General features: G+C 35.8%; 1 protein-coding gene across 2 annotated transcripts in view; it reads left to right on the forward strand.

Annotated features, from left to right (window-relative positions):
• The first annotated feature begins 1,321 nt into the window (after positions 1 to 1,321).
• LOC115212313 (ADP-ribosylation factor 6) overlaps positions 1,322 to 27,072 on the forward strand; it is a 92,839-nt gene continuing 67,088 nt past the window's right edge. The window contains exons 1-2 of one of the 2 annotated variants that reach the window (XM_029781173.2): positions 1,322 to 1,562; positions 25,800 to 25,829. The gene's annotated coding sequence lies outside the window, so the exon portion shown is untranslated. The remainder of the gene's footprint in view (positions 1,563 to 25,799; positions 25,830 to 27,072) is intronic. The other variant, XM_029781172.2, reaches the window with a different exon arrangement.

The raw sequence follows: 27,072 nt of genomic DNA on the forward strand, positions 1-27,072 counted from the left end.
GCGTCACCCTATTCGTGGTATGCAAGGTGTTTCTGCCTGCAAAAGCGGTCGACTTTACTAGTGTAATGTTTAATACTAACCAAATTCTTGTGAAGTACTGTTTGTTTCAGTTAACTACGATTAGAAGAAAGATCTCTGTACGCTTCGGTAGATTATTTATTTACCTTGAGATCGAAAGAAGAGAAAAATATATTTCTACCCTACATAATAAAAACAAAAATATCAACAATTACTTTCAATAATGATAATAATGATAATGAAAGCATTAATTAATTCCAATTAAAACAGACACGTCTTGTATAATAAACTTTCTTCTGGAAATTAGATAGTAATTAGCTACAGTCGAAGACGAGTTTATATAGCCGATACTGTGGAATATTGACAAGTGCTGCTCAGAGAAACCACTCGACAATAAATAAATTCCTTTGAATAGCTTTGCCTGTTGGGTGAGTTCATAAAAACTAAGTTTGACTCACTGACGACGCCTTTGCATGCAACCGGTTACACAATATGAGTGGCGCGTCAGCATCAGGCGATATAGCAGCAAGCCGCCTATTTATTCACAGGAGACTCGATTTATTTCATAATCATTCACAAGCGAATATTTTTTCGTAAACGTTCAGAAATACTTTTTTTTCTTAATTATATACATTTATTCCATTAAAGTTTGTACTGGTAATTATGTTCATTTTATTATTATTATTATTATTATTTCGATTTCTATATATCTATGTGTTTACTCTTTACTCTTTTACTCTTTTACTTGTTTCAGTCATTAGACTGCGGCCATGCTGGAGCACCGCCTTTATTCGAGCAAATCGACCCTGGGACTTATTCTTTTGTAAGCCCAGTACTTATTCTATCGGTCTCTTTTTGCCGAACCGCTAAGTGTTTGATGAATTATTTTTAGAGATCGGTTAAGTTGCAACACTCTTGTCTTCTTCTAAATTTATATCGAACCCTTTCTCTTCCACCAATATTTTCTTTCCGTCAGATATTTTACATCTCACCAAGGCCCTCCTTGCTGCTGGTAAGTAACTTCAGCTTTTCCAGCCTAAACCTTACTCCGCTCGAGTCACTTCAAACTAAAAAACTGTATCAGTCCGCCTGAACTTCCGGAGGTAAACTAAAAAAAGGGGAGAAAAAAAACGCAAACTTTCCATTAATTACAACATCTACATACACTCAAAATCAAAATAAAGCACGAATTCCTCGTATGCGATAATTAAATATTCATAGATTTTCGTATTTTCACGCATGCATCGTTGGTATGTCCGGACTATATTTTGTCGCCATTTTTCGGCGCAAGGTTTCCACTGAAGGTCATAGTCGTCATCACGCGGATAGGTTTTGAATTATGAGGTGATAACGGAGCTTTCAAGTGGAGAATTAGGCAGCTTTTTTTTTTACTTTAAACTAATTACAGAAATTCGATTCGCTTTAAGTTTAAGCTACATCTCTGATTTTACTTTAAACGTCTCTGATTTTACTTAAAACAGCTCGATTAAGGAATACAAATAAGTGCAAATAACTTGAAAATTTGGTGTTACCGAGAGAGCAAGGTAGGTGAAAACGTATAATTTACTTAGTTTTCCTTCTTTTTTCTTTACTTTACGCGTGCATGGTAACATTGAATCGAATTTCTCCTCTCATCTGTTTCGCTGCCAGATATTTCCGCTCCCAACCAACAGATCCACACACACACAATATATATACATACACACACAATATATATACATACATTTATATATACATACACACACATTTATATACATACACACACATTTATATATACATACACACACATTTATATATACATACACACACATTTATATACATACTCACACAATATATACATACACACACACATATATACATACACACACAATATATATACATACACACACAATATATATACATACACACACAATATATATACATACACACACAATATATATACAGACACACACAATATATATACAGACACACACAATATATATACAGACACACACATTTATATATACATACACACACATTTATATATACATACATATATCTATATATATATATAGCATTAATAGGAGAAGAAATCTTGGGGAGGCTTATCTGAGCACTTTGTACATAGTTCAGTGAACCGCTTCAGTAAACGAATGACATTTAAATAGATCAGGAAAAACCTTGCAATACCGCAATAAAGTACGAGTTCCAGTTATTAATTATTTAAAAAATTCTCTATTTTCTTCCTTAGAATGGATAAATAAATTAAACGAACTGAGAATTCCTGTGAGGTTTTTTGCCAAACCTTTTGCTCATCGTATATTGAGTTCAAATTCCGCCGAGGTCGACTTTGCCTTTCATCTATTCGGGGGTCGATAAATTAAGTACCAGTTACACACTGGGGGTCGATGTAATCGACTTTAATCCCTTTGTCTGTCCTTGTTCGTCCCCTCTGTGTTTAGCCCCTTGTGGGCAATAAATAAATATATATTCCTGAACCATTTGTGTATATTATGGATGACAATTAATTAAATAGATCAGAAAAACCGAGCAATAAAGTACGGGTTCCAGTTGTTAATTATTTAAAAATTTCTCTATTTTCTTCATTAGAATAAATAAATTAAACGAACTGAGAGTTTGTGAGAATTTTTGGCAAACCTTTTGCTCACCGTATATTCCTGAACCATTTGTATATATTGTGGATGTCATTTAAATAGATCAGAAAAACCTAGCAATAAAATACGGGTTCCAGTTATTAATTATTTAAAAAATTCTCTATTTTCTTCCCTAGAATATATAAATTAAACGAACTGAGAATTCCTGTGCGGTTTTTCCTGAACCATTTGTGTATATTGTGGATGACAATCCACGTGTAATTTTAACCCTTCTCTTTAATTCGGTGATGTTTCTAAAGAAAATTATAATTTAGCAGATAGTTCAAATAAATACTTTACAGTATTTTATATGTGTTTATTTGAACCCATCCGTTGGTAGTTGTGAAAACTGCGGCAATACTTTGGTCCTCGCCAGAACTTAAATTAAATTGCAGCCATTTTCTTCTTCCTATGAGGTATTTTATTTCACTTTGAAATTCACTCCCAGCAAGAACACCGACGGTTTTTCACGCCAAATATTTAAGACCTGCTTTAGAAAATTCCATCAAGCAAGTCTGCAACAAATGTTGATTATAGGCAACGAGGAAAATATTCGCTAAGATGTATATCTTTGCAAGCATCTCTAATCGTAATGTGTGAAAAAGGCTGCAATTAATAATCTCTCCCAGTTCGGGTTTTCACAGAGAGAGAGAGAGAGAGAGACATTTTAAACATATTTTCACTGTATTTCACACCTAATTTACACCAAACTTTCCTATGAAGACCTTCCTATTTTTTCTAAATAGAAATTAAAAACAAAAAACTATATAATCTCTATATATCTTTTAGTTTTCCCCCATTCTAAAACAAGTACTGTCTCCTAGTTATACATATATATCCATATATATATATATCTTTTGCAATTTTCTGTTGACCCTTTCATCAAGTACGCCAAACTTAAGTTTATTTCTAATCTATATACTTCATAATTATCTTTATTAATTAAAAAAAATATGTATAATTACAGTGACCAACACCACATTACTTAGAAATGTGGGAGAGAGATAGAGATATTTGTTACATCAGCAATTTAGCAGACCGGCTTCACCACTTATTGAACGTGTTGCTCCTAAATTTTTTTATTTATCACCATTTACTCCATGAGAGAAAAAAAAAAAAGAAACCTAATGCTAAATCAGATACACACACATATTGCATGTGTGTGTGTGGGTGTATATATATATATATATATATATATACATACTAAGTAATTAAGGGTTTAGCAACGATTTGCCTCACCACACACCGAATTTAGAAATAGCAGTCAAAGAGTTATGGCTATTCTTTCTACTCTACTTAAGTAGAAAGAATAGCCATAACTCTTTGACTGCTATTTCTAAATTCGGTGTGTGGTGAGGCAAATCGTTGCTAAACCCTTAATTACTTAGTATTACTTAAACCTTCCTTGAAGGGGTCTTTTACATGCCGAAATCTACTTGGTGAAATTAATGATTATTCCAAATTAATTAATTTCACCCTATATTATTATTGATATATATATATATATATTGCATGTGTGTGGGTGTATGTATGTATATATATATATATATATATATATATATATTGTGTGGGTGTATGTATGTATGTATATATATATTATCAATAGCAATTAAGGGTAAAACTAATTAATTACGATGAATAAGATTCAAGTATTATGGTTTCTCTGGTAGACCCTTTTTTAAGTAGAAGGAATGGCTTAGATTTTGGCTGCTATTTCTGAACTTCGGTATGCGGTGGTGCATTTCTTTTGCTGACCCCTCAACATTAGCTTTATATACATACATATATATATATATATATATATATACATACATACATGCACACACACACACAGTGGAGCGTATACTTTAAACTTCCTTTTAATGAGGGGGGTAAAAATGTCAAAAATGCTAGCACACACATATGTATAATATATCTATCATTTTATATCAGCAAACTAAATTAATTTCCTTTCTCTCTGACCGGTATTTCTTGTATAAAGTTTCTCTTCATGATGTCACACTACTTTGGTACCCAGTAGCCACCACAAGTGATAGTCTGAGAATATTTTTCTCCTCTCATTCTTCGGGCGTGTTCTCTCTTAACGGCTTTCCTGTAGCTATATTTTTAGTTGCCGCCAGCTATATGACCGCATTCTCTTACATTAAAAATCCTGTTACTTGCTTAATGGAGTTTCTTTCTATCACCGAAAAGTCACGAATTATTTTCACACAGTTCCACTTTTTTTTCATTTGGTTTTCACCGACGGATTTTGATAATTAAAACATTTAATTGTAGAGTTCTTTCAAAGACTTGTTTGGTAAACACCATGAAATTGAATTGGTTTATGTCTCACAGTCGAGGGACTTATATTTTCCTTTTACCGATTATTTTCTGTACTGAAGGAAAAAAAAAATAATAAATTAACAAAACAAGAGTTTACATGACTCATCTGGTTGACACCTTTCTCTTAAGTTGACATAGTTAACAACATTGATAAGTTTATTGTGCAACAGAGTACATCATTTGTCACGGTTCATTTATAATAACCAAAGTGCTTCTCATTTAGTATTATGGCGATGACACAAGGAATTGTATCAGTTTTTATGTCAGTTTTGAAATTTAATAATCCAAGTATTCATAATTATATCTTTAAAATATGTAATGAAAAGCCTTACTTTTGACTCGAAATGTTTATTTTTAAACATTGTGTAATGAATTTATAAACTTTGACGTTATTACTAAAATGAAAGAACTGTTTCTTTGAAGACTTAGTTCTTAGGGTTCCATTATTGCCATATGTTGGTCTACAGAGCAGAGTACCCCGTTCTTGCTTTTATGCTGGAATGTTATTCGTGGTATTGGTATTATATCCTATAATATAGCCATAATTTGACAGAAGTGAAATATTTTACTTGGAAATCGGTTTGTAAATTAATATTCCATTCGAATTATGAAGAGAACTATTTTTGTGTGTGTGCTTTCATAATTATAAATATATACGATTTTATAAATGCAATATCCTGATGTCGTCAAACAAATATCTTATTCAATGTAAATTAGAAAAATATAAGAAACATCAGATTTAAAATGCTAGAAATGTTTATAATTAGATTTTATTTCACTTCATAAAATAATATAGAGATGTTTTTAATTTTAAAAATCATTGGATGTGAATAGATTTCCATTTCTTTCTTGACCAAATTATGTCATTTCTATAGTACATAAAACTAAGTTTGTAACTCAACAGCTGATTCCATCTTGGGCTGATGCCCTTTCTTTGGACTTGTTTAGACTAGAAACTCCTTGAGAAATAAAAACATGGGAAAAGAAAATTAGACTAAATAATCTCTTTTTTTAGTAAACCTTTTCTATTTATGATTGAATAAATCTGTAATAATAGCTGTACAGGCAATGGGTGAGAGTCACAATATTTCACCAATTGTGCATTTCAAGTGTTTCAGCCAAAGTACTTTTCTTGGGCAGTTTATTTTGTTGCTAAAATACAGCTGAGAGTATAACTCACCTGAATCCCTAATTCAGAGTTTCCTTTTTTTCTCTCAGCAGTGATCAGTGTAGCATATTTCTGTTGTATTATTTGGACTATTTCCATGATTTTTTAACTGTTTATTTTTAGGACTTCATCAACAACTCCATGAATGATTCTTTTTGAGTAATACACATTTTATATTTAGCCTTTGAAAATTAGGTTTCCACAAATATATATATATATATATATAGTTCTGTGCATGCTGTGTCTATTATATTATTTTGCTCTTATGATATTAAGATGTTGGCATAACTTAGGCCTTTAATGCTGCATCTCTCTATAAATCTTGAGCTTAGCTTGTCTGTGAGACCAAATCTTCTTAGGCTGTTTTAACTATTTCCTAAGTCTTTCTTGGTATAGCTATGAAGCTTGGTTTTCCCACCAATTTTTCATTTAGCATGCATTATCCATTTTCATACTGATTTCTGTTGGTGACCTCACTTTTGTCAGATTTTCTGTACTGGCATGTAGTTGACTGGAGTAAAAACATGTGAACACTAGGTTTGTTGTTGTCAGGTTTCACCTCATCACTTTCTCTTGTGTTTTAAAGTTATTTCTCCTGTGTCTGTCATCTGCCCTCCATTCATTTACATTCTTAAGAAGCAGTTATTCTTCCTTCCTTATGTATACTGAAGTAGTTGTCGTTTGTAAACTTATTGGTAAATACACTATCACTTTTTCAACTTATGTCTGTTTTCGCAACATGCCACATTCCAGTGAACCTTACTCCATCGGCTGCAGAGCCTCTGCTTTATACTCTATGTAATATACTCCACATATGTGGTCTCATTTAATTTTTGCATACAGAGAGGTCTTGCACTTGTATCAACATTCACTGCATCCACTGTGTAGGCTTAACCGGTTTCTCTCGGTGTACCTACACTCCCAATGACATCTCAAGCCATTTCACATTACAAAGTCTGTACTGTTAGTCAGGACAAGCTCTGATTTGAAGACTTTTAGCTGTCTTTTAAGTTTCTCATCCTAATGATGGTGTGAATGAAATTAAGATCACCAAAATGGAGAAGAAATAAGTACCTAGTTAAGACCCTGTCTTGATTTTGTGTCAAGGTTTCATGAAATTTCAGTTTTAATAACAGAAAGTCTTTCTCAAGACTAGTGTACTGCATTCTTACTCTTCTGGAGTTGTTTGAAAGGATTGCATACTTTTGTTGATATTGTTGTTTGGCTTCAGGTAACCCCTGACTAAGCAAATCTGATCAAAAGCTTTACAGATATGATCAGCCAGTATCTTTTATCAAGACAATAAAGTGTGATTTGAGGGACTATTTTGGAATTTCATAACCTTCGTTTCCATTTATGCTGCCTTGTATTGTGATTCTAGTGCATCTAGTTTCCTATCTGGCTGCAGTATATCTCATTTTTTGTGTACTTACCTACTCTTGCATGCTGAGCAAAGTGTATGCCCTGTTATTCAACAGTAAATTAGACTTTGCCATGCTAACATTTTGAGAGTTAAAAAAATTTTTTTTATATTTTTCAAACATTTTGTACATTTCAATAAATCCTGTTAAGAGAACTAGGTCATTAGCATAACATTTCATGAGCAATCAGTTTGTAACTTTTGGGGGATTGCCTTAAGCGAAATGAGAATACTTTAGAGGACATGACTCTGATGGATACTAACGTGTACTCTGACCTCACTTCCTATCCTGATCTTACTCTAGCTTACTCAGACATAACCTAATTTACAAATCACACCCTTTAACCACACCTAGCTTCCTCACTGCCCACAATACTACTTAATATAGACTGTGTTCAATACTTTATTTAGGTCAGTGGGTGTAAAGTAGAATTATTACTTCTTGGATAAGAACTTCTCTGAAATATGGCAACTGCATTATATTTTATCTTTTACTTGTTTCAGTCCTTAGATACATTTGTGTTCAGTCAACTGTATCGACCCTTGTATTTATATCTTAAAGCCTGGTACTTCTATCGGTCTCTTTTGCTGAACATTTGTGGACATAAACACACCAGTACTGGTTGTCAAATGGTGAGGGGGTGGGGTGGAACAAAGACACATTTATATATGTATAGACACATACACACAACGGGCTCCTTTCAGTTTCCATCTACCAAATCCACTCACAAGGCTTTAGCTGGCCTGAGGTATGACTGTAGAAGATATTTGCCCAAGGTACCACAGTGGGTCTGAAACTGGAACCTTGTGGTTGAGAAGCAAGCTTCTTACCACACGGTCTTGCCTGCATCTATATATTCAAGTTAACTTTCATCTTTCTCTAATTTGTCTTTGACAGTTATAATTTAAGATTTACACTTCTAAAGACTGCCCCCTCCCCCTAGATCCATCACATCCTTGTAAATCTGACAAAAGTGAGGTCACCAACTGAAATCAGTATGAAAATAGATAATGCATGCTAAATGAAAAACTGGTGAGAAGACCAAATTTCATAGCTATACCAAGAAAGGCTTAGGAAATAGTTAAAACACCCTAAGAAGATTTGGTCTCACAGACAAGCTAAGCTCAAGATTTATAGATAGATGCAGCATTACAGGCCTAAGTTATGCCAACATCTTAATATCATAAGAGCAAAATAATATAATAGACACAGCATCTATATCTGATGCACAGAACAAATATATCATCATCATCGTTTAACGTCCATTCTCCATGCTAGCATGGGTTGGACGGTTCGACCGGGGATCTGGGAAGCCAGAAGGCTGCACCAGGCTCCAGTCTGATCTGGCAGTGTTTCTACAGCTGGATGCCCTTCCTAACGCCAACCACTCCGTGAGTGTAGTGCGTGCTTTTTATGTGCCACCGGCACAGGTGCCAGGCAAGGCTGGCAACGGCCATGATCGGATTGGTGCTTTTTACGTGCCACTGGCACAGAAGTCAGTCAAGGCGGCAATGCATCCTCTTCTCCAAATCACAGCATAGATTCAGATCTCTATATCCAATCACAACCCTACTCGCAAATCTGCAAAATCCTTCCACATGTGCCAGTATAACTCCCATTAACGTTAAGCAATGCTTTCATCTCTGTTTGCTGCTAGACAAAAATACAATCTGTAAAACAAAACGCTGAGTAACAAAGTGCCTGTCAAGGCCAACAAGTGTATAGTGTACAAGAACACCACGACACTTCCAGAACTTGTAAATTTCCCAAATGTAGTGCTATTTTCAACCTACACTTTCTTGACATTCCCACTTTCAACAAAACATAATTAGCCTTATACACAAATAATTTTATGTTCACATCCTCTGACCATTCTTCAGACACTTTGTACAATTACAGCTCTACATAAATTGCCTAGAAACTGGTTTCTATAACAAGTTTAAAGTAACACCTCTCAAATTCTTTGTCTTTTTTTTTATTGTCAGCAACATCAAAGAATATCAAATACACCCAACCATCACACCTAATGACATAAACATGCATTCATACGTTATCATCATCATCATCATATCACAATTGTTTTAATGTTCACTTTTCCTGCATGGTCAGATGGAATTTGTTGAAGTGGATTTAATATGCCCTGATGCTCTTCCTGTTGCCAACCCTCACCTTTTTCCAAGTAAAGTGGTATTTCCCCATGATAAGACATGTTTTTGTGGAAGATTGGAAACAGACACTGCTTGTATGCCAGTAATGTTTGTTTACAACCATCACATCATCTCAAGGCAAAGAGGCAGTAATACACACACACACATATAATTTCACAGATAATAGGTTTCTTATTTCTTTATTGCCTACAAGGGGCTAAACATAGAGGGGACAAACAAGGACAAAGGGATTCAGTTGATTACATTGATCCCAGTGCGTAACTGGTACTTTATTGACCCCGAAAGGATGAAAGGCTAAGTCAACCTCGGCGGAATTTGAACTCAGAACGTAACGACAGATGAAATACTACTAAGCATTTCGCCCGGCGTGCTAACGTTTCTGCCAGCTCGCCGCCTTTACATAGACAATAGGTTTCTGTCAACCAAATCCATTCACAATTCTTAGGCCCAGGGTTATTGTAGAAGACACTTGTTTAAAGTGTTGTGCAGTGGGACTAAATCTAAAACCATTTGGTTGGGAAGCAAACTTCTTACCTCTTAGCGGCTCTAAGTAAAGATAACAAAGCAGTGTACAAACATGAGTAACACGTTTGACCTACAGAAACAAAAATAATGGTGACTACATTGCCTCTATTGATCTTGTCATAACTTACTCAAATATAATCTGATTTACAAACACAAGCCATTTAACCACACCAGGCTGTGTGGCTACAAAAGTGTACATTAGATCCACCATGAACTATGCTTGCTCTACTTAGGCTCCAACCTCCATAATCACAAAGAACACAAAACAAAACACTGTGTATCACGGCAGCTTGTGTGCAGCCCACCTACACAAAATACTTAGAATGAAAGAACATCTGCACATGTCTTCTTTAGAGTTTATTGCTGCATTAAACTCTGCATGGAAAACCACATTCAAACACGCATACACGTGTACAGTATTCAAAAGCACTACAACAGCATCCTGAAACTGTATCTCTGCCACTCAGCTTAGATGAATCTAAATACACACTTGCACGTGAAAATAGCTGCAACATTAATAGCCTCAACATTGTGATGGGATGCACACCACCAACAATAAATGCAGAATAACTGCAACTATTACATTCTGGTTAAGTCCACCTTGTATGTTTTGCTAAGGTCACAACTGGTGTGTATGGACATGCAAGAATTGTGAACAGTGGAGAGAGTGTAGTATGTCCCAAGTGACATGTTGTGTGCCATTGGATTGATTATTGCCTGTTAGAGTGTATGGTACAGTCCTCAGCTAAATGGAACCTGGTGTAACAGGAAAGCTAGATCTTTGGGTCGTGTGTTGTCATTGTCAATTACCTGTGTGGTATAAAACTGCTTGATCAGGGTTCATCTTGAGCTAAATATCAACAACAATAGCAACCCAGTTAACCCTTTTGATACCAACCCGCCTGAAACTACCTCTGGATCTAGTACACATGTCTTATTTTCAAAAGTCCTGTATTAAAATCTTCCAAACCTTAGTCACAATTTATGTTCCTAACACTAGCTTAACGATAACTAAGTTATTTTACTAATTTCTTGGTTATGTTTAAAATTAATTGAAAGAAACACAGAGCATCTCAACAGAAATATGGTAACAAAGGGTTAACCAATCTCTGGCTGCATCCTAGTTATTTACTAGAAGCATATCAAGGCTTTTCTATATCTTCTATGCAATTCTTTTCATTGTCTCTAAGGGTAAGTGCTTCCATATTATTTCCTAATGAACTTATTCATAAAGATATTCTATCTTGCAATTCTGTTTTCCAGCTAAACCTTGTATTATTTTGCATTTTTTGAGGAAGCTTGATGTTTAGTTTTCTAATCAGTTTCTAGGTATTGTTCACTTATTTTGCTACTTCTCATTCCTTCCAAGATTGTCTCTTATTTTTTGTTGCTCTATCTTCTATACTTTTCCTATTACCAAGTTACCTTCTTCTTGGCTAAGACTATGTTCTGGCTACAGCATTGCTTGGAGACAAGTTGTTCATTCTTTTGTCTAAAACAGTGGTTCTCAATTGTGCTCCATGTAAGATTTTGTTAAAGTTTATGAGCAATAAATTGGTTATACTTCTACAAAACACAAAATATTTTTTTTTATATACAATTCCTAATTATAAAAATGTTTTTTTTTATAAACATGTGGGTCCAGTAGAGTAAAATAGTAATCAATGGAGTCCATAGGCAAAAATGGTTGAGAACCACTGGCCTAGGTCAGTCTTTGTTGGGTTTTATGGATTATCTCCTGAGGAATCTTGATCCTGATGGAGTGCGTCTATGTTCCTAGCTGAATACTCTAAAAGCAGCTAAGTGTTTTACAAATTGCACTGAATTCACTATTTGCTCTATAATGCAGAACAAAAGATAGCAATTGAAAATTCATCAAAGGTTCGATCTTTTTGTTAGTTTTTCTTGTTGAGGAATTTTCATAAAATTTCATAACTGTTTGGATGTTGTACTTTTCTTTTCGTGTTGAGGGAGGGAAAACTTAATGATTAAGGATCAAGGTTTACTGACCAAACTCTTCTATTTGTATTGTACACTTAAGATTAATTCCATTTGCTCAATTTAACTTTAGATGAACAAGAAGCAACATGGAAATTCTTGAAATCCATTTTAAATTACTACCTCAAATATTTTATATACTTTGTATCTGTAGGAATGTATTGAAATTGTTTGTGTCACTTTTTACATACATCAGAGAAATAGATTTCTATACTCACTTATCGGTAAAATTGGCAGACTTTGTATTGTGAAGAAAAACCTTGTTTTCAAAAATGCTTGAAATCCTTAAGCAAACCACATCTTCATTTTATAGCATGGATTCATAATTGTTGTTAAGAACAGTTTCAGTTATTTATTTGTTCTGTACATGTCCAGTTTTAAGCATTCTGTAGACATATCCCAGAGGAGAGAGAAAACATATCAAATAGCAATGAGGTTTAGTAATTTGTGTATTGCCACTATGATCAACATGCTAATTTTCTCTTTGGTTAAGCAGAATAATTAGTAATTTAGTGAAATGGATTTTGAAAAAATATAAAAGTAATGTATATATTAGCAAATTCCCATGTTTCACGTGATTAGTAGAATGTGGAGTGGAAATTGTAAAATACTTTTATGCTTGAATTTCATTTAAGCACCGGCATGACTGTGTAGTTAGAAGTTTGCTTCCCAGCCACATGATTTTGGGTTCAGTACCATTGTGGGTCACCTTAGGCAACCAAAGCTTTGTCAATACATTTGGTTGATGGAAACTGAAAGGAGCCCATACTGTGTGTGTGTGTTACATTCTCCTTGCCTTGAGATCACGTGACAGTTGTGTCACCATTATGCAAATTGTGCCCTTCGTTACCAATCTTCTGTGAAAATGTTTGGATACCGGGAAATATTACCCCACTTGGAAACAAGTGCAGGTTGGCAACAGGAAAGGTGTCCAGCTGTAGAAAATCTGTCTCAACAAATTCCATCTGACCTATACAAGCATAGAAAAGTGGATGTTAAAATGATGATGAAAATATCTTTAAAGGAAGGCATCATCAAAAGGATGAGTGATTTTCTTTCCTATTGTTGGATTGTTTAATTTAACAAAGTTCCTGAAATAGACAATAGCATTACTCATTATTGCACTTACCACCGTTCGTTGTCAACTGGATTATTATCTTATAATTTGGGTTTACTGTTCTATCTATAGTTCTTGTGTATGTCATTAATTAAAATATTGGCATTGAAATACTCTTAGTCATGGTGAACAGAAAAAGAAAAGTTTTGATAGGTAGTGGTTGATGAAGAATTTGCTGGTGGAAATTGAGACATTTAACTAAATAGTGCAAGCCACTACTTTTTCTTTTTTTTTTCTTTTACTTGTTTCAGTCATTTGACTGCGGCCATGCTAGAGCACCGCCTTTAATCGAGCAACTCGACCCCGGGACTTATTCTTTTGTAAGCTCAGTACTTATTCTATCGGTCTCGTTTGCCAAACCGCTAAGTAACGGGGGACATAAACACACCAGCATCGGTTGTCAAGCAATGCTAGGGGACAAACACAGACACACAAATACATACACGCATATATATATAGACATATATACGACGGGCTTCTTTCAGTTTCCGTCTACCAAATCCACTCACAAGGCTTTGGTCGGCCCGAGGCAATAGTAGAAGACACTAGCCCATGTGGTTGGTAAACAAGCTACCTACCACGCAGCCACTCCTGCGCCTATAAAGTGCTCCATGTGAGGATTGAACTCACGACCTTCAGATTGCTCAGCATGACAGTTTGATTATGAAACTGACATGCTGTCTAGGTACCACTGCTTTAGTTCTTTGTTGCATTACATGAGCATCTGTTCTGATGTCTCAGTAGCTGCTTTGAAGTGAGTGTGTCCATTTTGTTTTATAAATCCAGATTACTTGGCAGTATAATTATCTATTTTTGGAAATTTTTGATTAACAGGTTATCTGGACATTAAAGACTTAACCCAGCCTTATTTCAACAGGTCATATGCTAGTCAGGCTACATCATCCTCGTTTAACGTCCGCTTTCCATGCTAGCATGGGTTGGACGATTTTGACTGAGAGCTGGCGAACCAGATGGCTGCACCAGGCTTCCAATCTTGATCTGGCAGAGTTTCTACAGCTGGATGCCCTTCCTAACGCCAACCACTCCGAGAGTGTAGTGGGTGCTTTTTACATGCCACCGGCACGGGGGCCAGTCAGGCGGTACTGGCAATGACCTCGCTCAAATCTTTTTACAAGTGCCACCGGCACAGGTGCCAGTGAAGCGACGTTGGTAACGATCATGCTCGAATGGTGCCCTTTTACGTGCCACAGGTACAGAAGCCAGTTGGCTGCTCTGGCAACGATCACGCTTGGATGGTGTTCTTGGCACCCTACTAGCACAGGCATAAGTGCCAGTAAGGCGGAAAAAAAGTGCATTAGAAATACAACAGAAATCACATAAGTACACAAATATTTAATTTTTTATTGGGTTTACTAGAAGTGCAAAATACATTCAAGTACCAAACAGATTTGTAGAAAGAATTTTTCTCATTGTTTTTACCTATTGACTTTTACATCAATATTACTTCTAATTATGTAACTAAATGGAGATTATCGATATTAATGTATATTCTACATCAGATTTTGTGCTTGTTTGAATTTCAAATTAGGTTTTCATAGTGAATTATGAAGTCAGTTTAGTTTTCTCAAACACTAGAAGACTTTAAGCCAATAGTTTTCTAGTTTTCTTATAGAACGTTCAAAACAAAGAGTGTGCCTAAAAGTAGACTGCTTAATATGTAACTTGAGCTTAAATATTAGGAAAAAAAGATGGAAGTCACATCTTGAAAATAGTTATGAGCTGTATAGAAATTAAGATAAGTATTGTGAGGATTTTTACAGGATCTTGCCAACTATTTATAGAAAATATTAAGATTGTACCCTGAAAAGATAGTTGATGATAATTCTCTCGAAAAAGAACCTGGTAAAAAAATTAGTCCTAGACAATAAAATAAACTTCTTAATATGATTATTCATTTATGCTTGCTCTTAGCTGACATAGAGTAAATAACATGATAAAAATGAAATAAAAAATTAAATACACAGTTGACTATCACAATTTGGTGAACAATAGCATCATTCATTGCGGGTTTCTAATGAGCCAATTACTGGTTCACTGCATTTCCAATGGCAAGAATGGCATGGAAGTGTCTGTAACTCAGTGCAGAACAAATATTGCAAGGGACTTTGTGCAAGGGGAACTGTTTTTTTTTTTGTTTTCTCACTGTTGTCTGTATTCTTCACCAGAGTACAAATGCACACAAATATTAGATCACATTTAATATTCTTCAGAAATTTAAAAATTCATTCTTTTAAGTCAAAAAAAGACCCCCCCCCTTCTTTCTCTCTCTCTGTCTCTATTGATGAAATCATTGCATGATGAAGTTGATGCTCTGTGTTCTATCTCTCCAATTAAAAGTGTGTGGCCTTTAAGCTTCTTGAGTCTTCATTAAGAAAATAGAGAGAAAGGTTTTATAGATGCGCAAATTTGGGAGGAAATAAGATAAGCTGATGATTACAATTATTATTAAGCAGCAGATTGCCAAATTTTTTTTCCAGTGCTCTAATGATTCTGCCAAAGTACATCCAGTCCATGCTATAAAGTGGTTAGTGATAGGAAGGACACCAGAGTAATACAACCATCTCCAACCATAAGTCTCAGTCAGATACAATGAAAAACCATGTAAGTGAAGTGATCAGGTGGGACCATCTGGCCATAAGATGTCATCAAGTAATTACACCAACTCTCTTCATCATCATCATCATCATCGTTTAACGTCTGTTTTCCATGCTAGCATGGGTTGGATGGTTCGACCGGGATCTGGGAAACCAGAAGGCTGCACCAGGCTCCAGTTTGATCTGGCAGTGTTTCTACAGCTGGATGCCCTTCCTAACGCCAACCACTCCGTGAGTGTAGTGGGTGCTTTTTACGTGCCACTGGCACAGGTGCCAGGCGAGGCTGGCAATGGCCACGATCGGTTGGTGCTTTTTACGAAAGCCAGTCAAGGTGGCGCTGGCATTGGCCACATACAGATGGTGCATTTTACGTGCCAGTCCCACACTACCATAAAGTGCCTTCTTGTATTAAATTTCAGGGCTACCACAGTTAACAATGGCATGATGTAAAGTAGGTCTGGAGAGATTACATACAGACTGGAGTAGAGGCAAGTAGATACATGTATTGTACATGACTTAAGATGGACGGGAAACTTTAGTCAGCTTCTTTGTGGGCAAGGAATACAAGTAAAAATTCTTCTGATTGAGTAAAAGTGTTGACCTTGGTTGAATAGTCATATTGTTGACAGATAACTAGATGGATAAAATAACTGAAATAGTACATGAATAATTAACATTTGGTTAATTAAGGGCAGTGCTACACCAACCGGGATCTCTGCATATGTACCACTATCAGGACTAAGAGGTGAGCAAAAGGACTGTTTCTGTGAGGTCTGCTCTCAGACTGAAGTAATAATAAACGACTGATCTTGTTATCATAACCGATGACTTTCATGCATGTGTTGGGCAAACTATAATGGCCACTTCATTGTACATGGATATGGCATGAGGTGGGACCAAAGCTCTTATAGTTCTGAAACTTATTTCAAAACTAACTCAAGGAAATCAGCTAGCTGTCTGATCACCTATCAGACTGGCAAACACTCTTGCCAAATAGACTTCACACTTGCCAAGAAATTAGATAAGTAACTGGTTGTGAGTACTAAGTCCTAAGTGATGTCGGTTCCACCCAGCATAGATTAGTGATTACTGACTTCAGGATAAGAACTAAATGGACTCGGGGGGACAAGGCAGTCAGGAGATTGAATAAAACTGAACAATCTCTTGATTAGTTGTAGAGTCAAAGGAGTATTTGTTGATGCATATGTTAGTTAGTCAGTTAATTTTTTGGCTCAAAAAGCAAAAAGCAAGGCCATGTAGGGGGACATGGAGTTATGTACAGGGTGGTGTTCATGTAAAGAGTTCAGACCACTTGAGGTCAAGGGAGACTTTGAACTGAGCGGTCATCGCCATCTTCACCATCTCGTCTGGCAGCTTATTCCAAGGATCCGCAACCCAGACAGAGAAAGCTCCTCTCCTTCGATTGAGATGAAATCGTCGCAGATAGAGCTTTTCAGAATGACCCCGCAGCCGACGCTCTGGAGCAAGAGTGAAGAACAGCTCTTTCGAGAGGAGGTGATAGGCATTGAGTGTAACTAGGAGTTGCTTCAAGACAACTTGTTGCAAGCTACTGACTAGGTTTGTGGATGGAGTAAGGCACCAGGTAGATGGAAGACAACCTGTTGGCAAAATGGAAAGGTAGTTGGCTTTTAAAGTTAAAAGGCAGGCTTGGAAAGAGAAGTAAAGAACAGTATCAGTTAGCCAGAAGATATTGTGTAAATGTAACAAGGAGTGAAGCTGAAAGAAGTTAGCAAGCAATGAGATTGTAAGCTGGATTATAAAGCAGTGTACTGTGGTAAATAGAGCTCTCATTGGGTGGGTAGGAGTGTATATAGAATGACAGTGGTTGCTGATGTTGAAAAGAGAAAGGTTATTTCAAAAGACTGTTGAATGAGGAGAATATTGGAAAAGAGAGGATCCATTCCATGGAGACCAGACAGCAATGCTAGCTGTTAAATTTGACAGCTATATGGTCAAATTCAAGTCACTGAGCCATTGTCACATGGTAAATTGCTTGCATAGTTGATCAGATAGCACAGAGAAGGTCCATCATATTTAATAACTGGTTAGCAATATCATAATTATTATAAGGGCAAAAAGAATGCTGTAAAAAGAACCAGCTGCAAAGGCATCAACTGGACAAACCAAGGGATGAAAGTAGTGGAGAATTGGATGGAAGCACTCCGTCGGTTACGACAACGAGGGTTCCGGTTGATCCGATCAACGGAACAGCCTGCTCGTGAAATTAACGTGTAAGTGGCTGAGCATTCCACAGACAAGTGTACCCTTAACGTAGTTCTCGGGGATATTCAGCGTGACACAGAGAGTGACAAGGCCGGCCCTTTGAAATACAGGTACAACAGAAACAGGAAGTAAGAGCGAGAGAAAGTTGTGGTGAAAGAGTACAGCAGGGATCACCACCATCCCTGCCGGAGCCTCGTGGAGCTTTAGGTGTTTTCGCTCAATAAACACTCACAACGCCCGGTCTGGGAATCGAAACCGCGATCCTACGACCACGAGTCCGCTGCCCTAACCACTGGGCCATTGCGCCTCCACAGTGGAGAATTAACTTAGGTGAGATTGGTTCATATCTTCTTCCTTGTGTGATTACTACATAAGCTCTTAACCATGCTCTGTAGTCAGATGTTTACTAAGTAAATTAAATCTAGATGAATGTTTCTGGAGAGTTGTGCAAGCCATGTACAGAGATGTCAGCATGATGGCAGTAAGTTATAAGTTCAGTGAGGAATGGATGTTCATTAAAGTTTTGTTCTCAGCCGTCTCCTATTACAGTTCTCCAGGCCATAACAGAAGAGTTTAAGATGAGCTGTCACTGAGAACTTCTGTATACTGATGACCTAGTTCTCATAGCTGTATCTGTCAGTTATAGAAATTCCAAAATGTGGATGTACAGACTAAAATTGAGAAGCCTCAAGGTAAATTTATCTGAAACAAAAACTCCAGATTGTAGGAAAGAAGGCATGACTCTACTGTTATCAAGGAGATTGTCATGTTCAGTATGCAGAAAAAGAATAGGTAAGATCTCTGTACTGTGTACTTCATATGAACTATGGGCGCACAAGAGGTGCTGGGTCATCACGAGTAGGCCGATAGGTAAATGAAAAAAAAAAAAAAGGCTTGAAAGAGTACTAACGAAATAATTTTTTCAAAAAGCTCAAGGCCCTCAAAGTATTTCAATAGTTTTTGTTTCCTAAGTAACCTAATAGTTAAGGTAGGTTTCTGAAAGTGTAGTAACCAGAGTAAATATTGTGTAGAAAGTGTTCGGAGACCTGCTGGTAGCTTGAAATTCTCAAAGTGAAGGGCTGGTTATATGCTTGTGAACAAAGTGATGTTGCATGGCAGTGGAACATGGTTACTGAATATGGATGATATGTGAAGGCTGGGGAAAAAAAAGGAACACGCTCTGCTCAATGTGTAATGCTGGTTTGTATGAACAATGAAACAGTGGAAATGAGCAGAATAAAAGACTGAATGCAAGTGGAATCAGATGCAGTATACAAGAGGGAAGGCTATGCACTTAGGATATATGATGCATGTAGAGGATGACAGCTGGCCGAAGGAGTGTCAACTAATCTAAGTTGAAGGGTTAGGCAGAAGTGAGAGAGACTTGAGAAGATATGATAAAAGCTGATATCAAAATACTAAATCTCACTAATATCACAAAGGTCTGCAACAGATGGTGAGACGTGCTAATGAAGGCTCATGCAGACAAAATGATGATAACGGTTATAATAAAATTACCATTTTTCACATAGTATTGTCACCTCAAGATTGTAGTAAAAAAAAAAAAAACTTGCTCTAAAAGTGATACTAGAACCTAAATATATATTATCTTAAGTTTTTAATTAAATGTTAGAAAATTGTGTTTTTTGTAATTAGCTTAATATTTAAACAATATTTTTGTTATGCATTAAAAATAAAAGAATGCTTGTAGATACTAACATTCTCCTGAGATCTTGGCTGTCGTATGTGCACTATGTAAAGGTTCTATTATTTATTAGTAATTGATCAAATTTATAGCTGCACATGCTTAATTGGTTTTATTTTAATAGCTTATTGATTTACATTGTCTATATGTTGCTTGTACAGCAAATATTTTAGTTGTGACTACATAGTTTCTGTGGCATGCTTTATTGTAGTAATCAAAGTAGTTACAGGGGAATTCAGTTCACACAAAAGTCTGGGAAATACTGAATGCAGAAAACATAACTCTGACCCCTTGCATCGAGAAATTTCATGTTCTCGAAAATCTTACTGTTATAGAAAATTCTGTAACATGAAACTTATTTTCTCATTGATTTCCCTTTTATAAATTGAGATGTGTTCTGACATACCCCACCCCCCATACACAATTTTATGCATGTAAATAATTTTTAAACATGCTCAGTATCATATGTATAGTAAAGAAAGGGAGCAAAAATAATAATGGAATAGATAAAAATATTTTGGCTATATCATTGTAAAGAATGTACTCTTGATGTTGACCACTGTGTGATGGGAGGTGGTACATTGGCACATCTAGGATGGAAGATGGACAGTATATGCATCCCAGTAAATCATCAGCATCTACTTCAGAGTAAAGAACTTATACAAAGTTGTTTATTGTCATCCACCCATCACTTTCTTTATAGGTCTAAGTAGGAACTAAATTCATTTTAACTCTTCTGTATTTTTTTAGTTACATTTGCAATTAAGGATATTAATATTAAAGATATATAAATCTTCCTCTAAGTTCTAATCATTCACCATATTCTTTACAACCAAATAAAGTCTCTATATTCTCTTCTTGCACTGCAGGTTTCACTTATTCTAATGACATTGGCCCCTCATTAGATTAATTTTCTAAATAGAATTCTAGCAACTTATGCACATTATCATCTATGGTTTCTTCGAAACCTACATTAATTGTCTGTGTCATAGTATTTTGCTGAATTTAATGCAGACTTTCTGCTGGTGAAAAACCTGACAAGTCAAAGATACAGTCTGACCATATGTTTTTAAAAGCACCATCCATAACAGATGCCTTATTTCATCTTATGACTTGACTGTGTTGTCTACAGCATTCATGATGCCACACATTCTCCATTAGTTCCTAAGTGTGTATATTTATCCTCTTCAATTGTTTTTAAAAGTTCTTCTCAGATAATATTCTATGAAGCTAGCTCACCTTGATCCACTGGATGGAGCAAGGAGGCTATGTTCTTGGGGATACAGTCTATTCTTACATTATCAAAAAGACTATTTAAATTCACTCTGAGGCTTATTGCATGTCTAAAAGCAACTGCTTTGTTTGAAATAAACCTGGTACTATACCTTTTTACTATAGGACCGAAAGAAAAATGCTTTTAAGTCAATCTTGGAAAGCACTCATTGTCATCCAAGTCTTAGGACATTGTTACAAGTTAATTAAACTTAACATAACCCTTGAAAGCTCTTAGATTTTTAGTTTGATACATGAATGAGTGTTTTAATTTTATATCACCCACAGCATTTCCTCCCAAAAGAGTCATCAGATGAACCATCAGAAACTTTAGAACCAATTACTGATTTTTTTTTTTTTTTTATAAGAAATGTCCTTGCAAGCATGTGCTTCTAGAAAAGCTATTTTCATCAGTATTATACACTTGTTCTAATGTGTATTTTCTTCAGTTCCTTAGAATAATAGTTAGCAGGTTCACCAAAGCTTCTAACTGGCCAGAAAAGCATTTACCTCAGGATTTGCATCGTTCTCTCTCTGAAAATTATAGTCTTGTAACTTTTATTGGATTGACTGTTGTGTTTATCAGCACGTTGTCCAGTTTGTTGACCTACATACCACCCATTTTGTATTAAGCATCATATTAGATCTATTAAAAAAAAAAAGGAAAAAAAAAAAAACTGTTCAAGCAATTAATAGAGTAGCTGCTTGAGCACTTGACCTAATTTTATCTGTATTCCTTCTGTAGACACTGCAAGCTTTTTGCAATATGGCTGATTCTTTTCTCTTGCATTAGACTTTTCTAAAATATCAGGTTTACCGTTTAATATAATCTCTTTATGACTCCCTTTGGCACTACTTCTTTCACCTCCATTTGATGGCCTTTTTCCAGTCATGTGTTAGCGTAATGCACTATACTTTACATGTTTGTAGTTAAATCCAACAGCAGTGGAAATAAAGAAATCCATGCCAAATAATAAGGAAATTAGTGATGGTCTGTATTGGCAAGAAGTAATGTTTTTCTAACATCAAAATCAGAGGTGGAGAAGTGATGTCAAAAGGTGGGAACTGTACAATACAGGAGGAAGTGGTGTATGATTTAAATCTCTTGATGTTAACCACCCGAAACCAGCCCTGGTTGAATGATAACAAACTTCCTGTTTTAAAGTGATCTAAACCAAAACCTTCCATTCAAAATTTCATATTAATTTATGATCCAAACACTGTCTTTAATCTTCTAGTTTCAGCTATTAGATGGTGGCCATGCTGGGACACCTCATTGAAGAATTTTTAGTTGAATGAAGACACACACACACACATGCATGATGGGCTTTCAGTTTCTGTCTGCCAAATCCACTCACAAGGCTTTGGTTGGCCCAAAGTTATAGTAGAAGACATTTGCCCAAAGTGCCACAGAGTGGAACTGAACTCAGAACCATGTGGTTGGAAACGAAACTACTTACCACACACCAGCCTGCACCTAGCTTAATAATGACAGTTATATTACTAAGTTCTTCAATATTTTCAAAATTAGGTGAAACTTTTTCAACAGAAATATAAATTGAAATCAAGAATGTCAAGAACAATGAAACACAAGGTCAATTTAATTGATGCATGCACAAAGTAGAGGAAAGAGGGAGTTTGTTAGATGAGAGAGACTGGAAAACGAGGAGTTGAGCAATCAAATGTAATATCACACCAAATATATATTTTAAAAATAATTAATTTTTATACATATACATGCTGGTGCCACATATATTACTCCCATGCCAGTGCCACATAGTACGCTCTGTAAAGTGGTTGGTGTTAGAAAGGATATCCAGCTGTAGAAACCATGCCAAAACAGACAATTGGAGTCTGGGAAGCTCTCTCTAACCAGCTCCTGTCAAACTGTCCAACTCATACCAGCATGGAAACAGATGTCAAATAATGATATATAAAAATTAAGGTTTTAGAATTGTTAAGGTTTGCCTGAGTTATTGTATGGGCAAGATTACTGTCCATATCCTGAAATTAGTGGTTGGGTTACAATTTCCATAGACATCACATGGTAGTTGTAAATGAGCATCACCATTGAAAAACAAGATCGTTCCTAGTTTTCTTTGAAAAATTTCTCTGACCATGGGAAAATATAACCTTACTTGGAAACAAGTGAAGGTTAGCAACAAGAAAGACATCAGCCTGTAGAAAATCTGCCTCAACGAATTCTATCTGACCCATGCAAGCATGGAAAAGTGGGTGTTAGATGATAATGGTGGTGGTTAAGTAACCCTTAACTATGAAGGGGTGCTGGAAAGTTCTTGGCTTAAAAAGGGTATCACAAAAGGTCTGGTCGGAGGCCCAACCTTCCAAGTTCTTTTACAGGGCTTTGAAAAATTAAAGGATTGCTACAATAAGTGTGTGTATCTCAGAGGGGAATATCATCATCATCATCATTTAGCGTCCGCTTTCCATGCTAGCATGGTTTGGACGGTTCAACTGGGGTCTGTGAAGCCAGAAGGCTGCACCAGGCCCAGTCTGATCTGGCAGTGTTTCTACGGCTGGATGCCCTTCCTAATGCCAACCACTCCGTGAGTGTAGTGGGTGCTTTTTACGTGCCACCAGCACGAGGCCAGTCGGGGTGGCGCTGGCAACGGTCACGAACGGATGGTGGTGCCAGACGAGTCTGGCAAACGGCCACGAACGGATGGTGGTGCCAGACGAGTCTGGCAAACGGCCACGAACGGATGGTGCTTTTTTACATGAAATAAAATCATAATTAACTGATCCTCCTTTATTTGCTTTTACCCAAAGCCAGGAACTTTTCAGCACCTTCTTGTAGAGTTTCTATAACAAGGTAGAAAGCCTGTATAATACTTTAAGCACATGTCCAGATTATTTAGCATGTGAGATTCAGATTCTTTCATTGGCAATTTTGTATTTCAATTTACTCTGCCTTTCTTACATTTACCACAATCAGCTCCATCCAAAACACCAGCTTAAAAAGAGAAATGTTGTACAGATAATTGGATTGTGTACACACAACCAATACATTATTCTGCATACTGCATTTGTTGGTCACCACCAAACATTTGATCAGTAAATTGTTTGTTTGTGTAAAGGTGATTGGTTCTTTATATGAAAGAAAGGAATTTGACAAATTGAAGAGTAAAAAAAAAAGGACCAATTTAACATTTGGAATGGAGGAAATAATTTTGTGATTTCAACATCACAAATGTAAATAGGAAAGTTTGTTGTCTAAAATGAGATCAGTTGATAGATTAAAAACTGCTATTTCATATTCATTGGTCAGTGAACTTATGCTGTGTAAGTGAGGTGATAAAGTGTATCTTGTTATCTAAAGGACAAGTACAGTTTAAGATAGATGTCTCTAGGAATTGTTGCTGCTGTACTAAAGATATGAGGTTATAAATTTGTATTGGAAATATTACTGCAGGAAAATTGAGTTTATTTCTTTACAGGTTTCATCTATTATAAGATTAATTTTTGTGTTTTTTAATGTTTTTTTTAAAATTAGTTACTGAAGGTTATTATTAGTTTGGTTCTATTTTATTACATTCTTCAGAGGCAAGCTTGATCTAGTAGGAAAAAATATTTTTGTACTCATCACCTGAGATGGGAAATGATATTTCTGTTTCATTTGCCTTTTTTTTTTTTCTTGTTTCCACACAGAAGTCAAAACTGTTCTCTGTTGTTCAAATTTGATTTAATTATGCCAACATAGAAAAATGGGTGTTAGAGTGTAATTTATGATGCATAATACAATAAATACTTTTTAAAAATCATGATGAATCTTAAAAGCAACCTGTAATTTTTTTTCTGAATTTCTGGTTTACCATCTTGACTATTCTGCGATAAAAATCAGCTGACATATACTTGTAAAGTCATGAGATTACCTCAGTAATATTAATTTTATTAAATATCTTAAATCTTGGGTGACGTGTGGTAAGTAGTTTGTTTACCAACCGCATGGTTCCGGGTTCAGTCCCACTGCGTGGCACCTTGGGCAAGTGTCTTCTACTATAGCCTCAGGCTGACCAAAGCCTTTTGAGTGGATTTGGTAGACGGAAGCTGAAAGAAGCCTGTCGTATATATATATATATATATATATATATATATATATATATGTGTGTGTGTGTGTGTCTGTGTTTGTCCCCCTAGCATTGCTGGTGTGTTTATGTCCCCGTTACTTAGCGGTTCGGCAAAAGAGACCGATAGAATAAGTACTGGGCTTACAGAAGAATAAGTCCTGGGGTTGAGTTGCTTGATTAAAAGCGGTGCTCCAGCATGGCCGCAGTCAAATGACTGAAACAAGTAAAAGAGTAAGAGTAACAATAGCTTCAGAAGAATTTGCAAGCCTTTCCCCTAAATGTTTTGAATCATAAAATGACAAGATTAAAAAGCCTAAGATTTAAGGTCGTTTTGTATGAATATTCTTTAATTCTTTAAATTGCTTCAGCTTTAAAGCTGCGGTCATGCTGGGGCACCACCATTGGAATATGTTAATGATATAAAAATGAATTTTGAAACTGAAAATAATATGAAATTGTATTAACATAATATAGTATTTATGAAATTATTTATATTTTTCAGGAATCACCTCATCAATGTACTGAAACGTGAGTATGTATTTTATGTATAAATGCTTCTAAAATTAACATTTGAATAGTTATCTGCTAATTTAGAGATTTAAAAGAAATAAGTTTTAGATGTTTAAAGCTATTTTTCTTTCTGTTTCTTTCACAAAATGTGTTTAAAATATTGATTGTAGGTGGGATGGGGTGAGGGAGTCATGTAGTTAAGAATCTCACTTTGCAATCATGTAGTTGTAGGTTCAGTCCCACTGCAGTACCTTGGGTACATGTCTCCTAGTATGCCATTTGGGCCATCTGATACCTTGTGAGTGGAGTTGGTAGGTGGAAACTGTATGGAAGTGTATTGCATGTGTGTGTGTATGCATGTCTGTGTTTGTCTGCCTCCCCCTACTATTTGACAACGGGTGTTGGTTTGTTTACATCCCTGTAACTTTGCAATTCAGCAAAAGAGACTAATAGAATAAGTACCAGACTGAAGTCAATCTGTTTGACGAAAAACAATTAAAGGTATGGCTCCAGCCTGACTACAATCCAATGACTGAAACTCGTAAAGGCTCAAAGAATTCTTACATTTTCATTCGAAATAAAGTTATCGCTAAAATCTTTAAGCTTGCATTGAAGAGCTTATAATTCTTATCTTGATAGTATTTAATAATGAAGTCTTACAAAATATATAGGTGTGTGTTAGTAGGTATGATACTTACCCTAATTATGCACACGTGCATGTGTGTGTCATTAGGGCATGTTGCATTATGCACGTTTCGTTAGGTAAACAACTGAAAAATGTATTAATCATTTTAATGTTGAGCCATTTAGATTTTCTAAAGGTACATTTAGTTAGTATAGGAGTAGGGGTAATATGTTCCTTATGTTAAGGGGAGAAGGCTTAGCTATGCTTTCAGTCATGCATGATCATATTCCGAGGAGTGTCAAGTAAAATAATAGTTCATTTTGTTAGTGAGCAAGTGGATAAATGTGTGAATGAACACCACTTATTAGTTGTCGGCAATTATTTTTATAGCTTCGGTGAGAGGGTGTAAATAAATGGTGGATTGGAGATTAAGAGTTAACTGTTGTGTGGTGATTAGTTAATGTTTAGAAGCTGTTACATTGCGATTGGTTGCCAATTAATGGATAATATATAAGGTAGGTATCGGTTATGAAGTGGGACTGGGAGGTATGGGAGTGTGTTTGTGGTTAAAGTTTAGTTATTAATTGGAAATTTGTGTTGATGGTTTTTGTCAATTTATGTTGGAACAAATTTATTGAAT

The sequence above is a fragment of the Octopus sinensis genome, linkage group LG5 (genome assembly GCF_006345805.1).
Source record: "Octopus sinensis linkage group LG5, ASM634580v1, whole genome shotgun sequence".
Taxonomy (NCBI): Eukaryota; Metazoa; Mollusca; class Cephalopoda; order Octopoda; family Octopodidae; genus Octopus; species Octopus sinensis.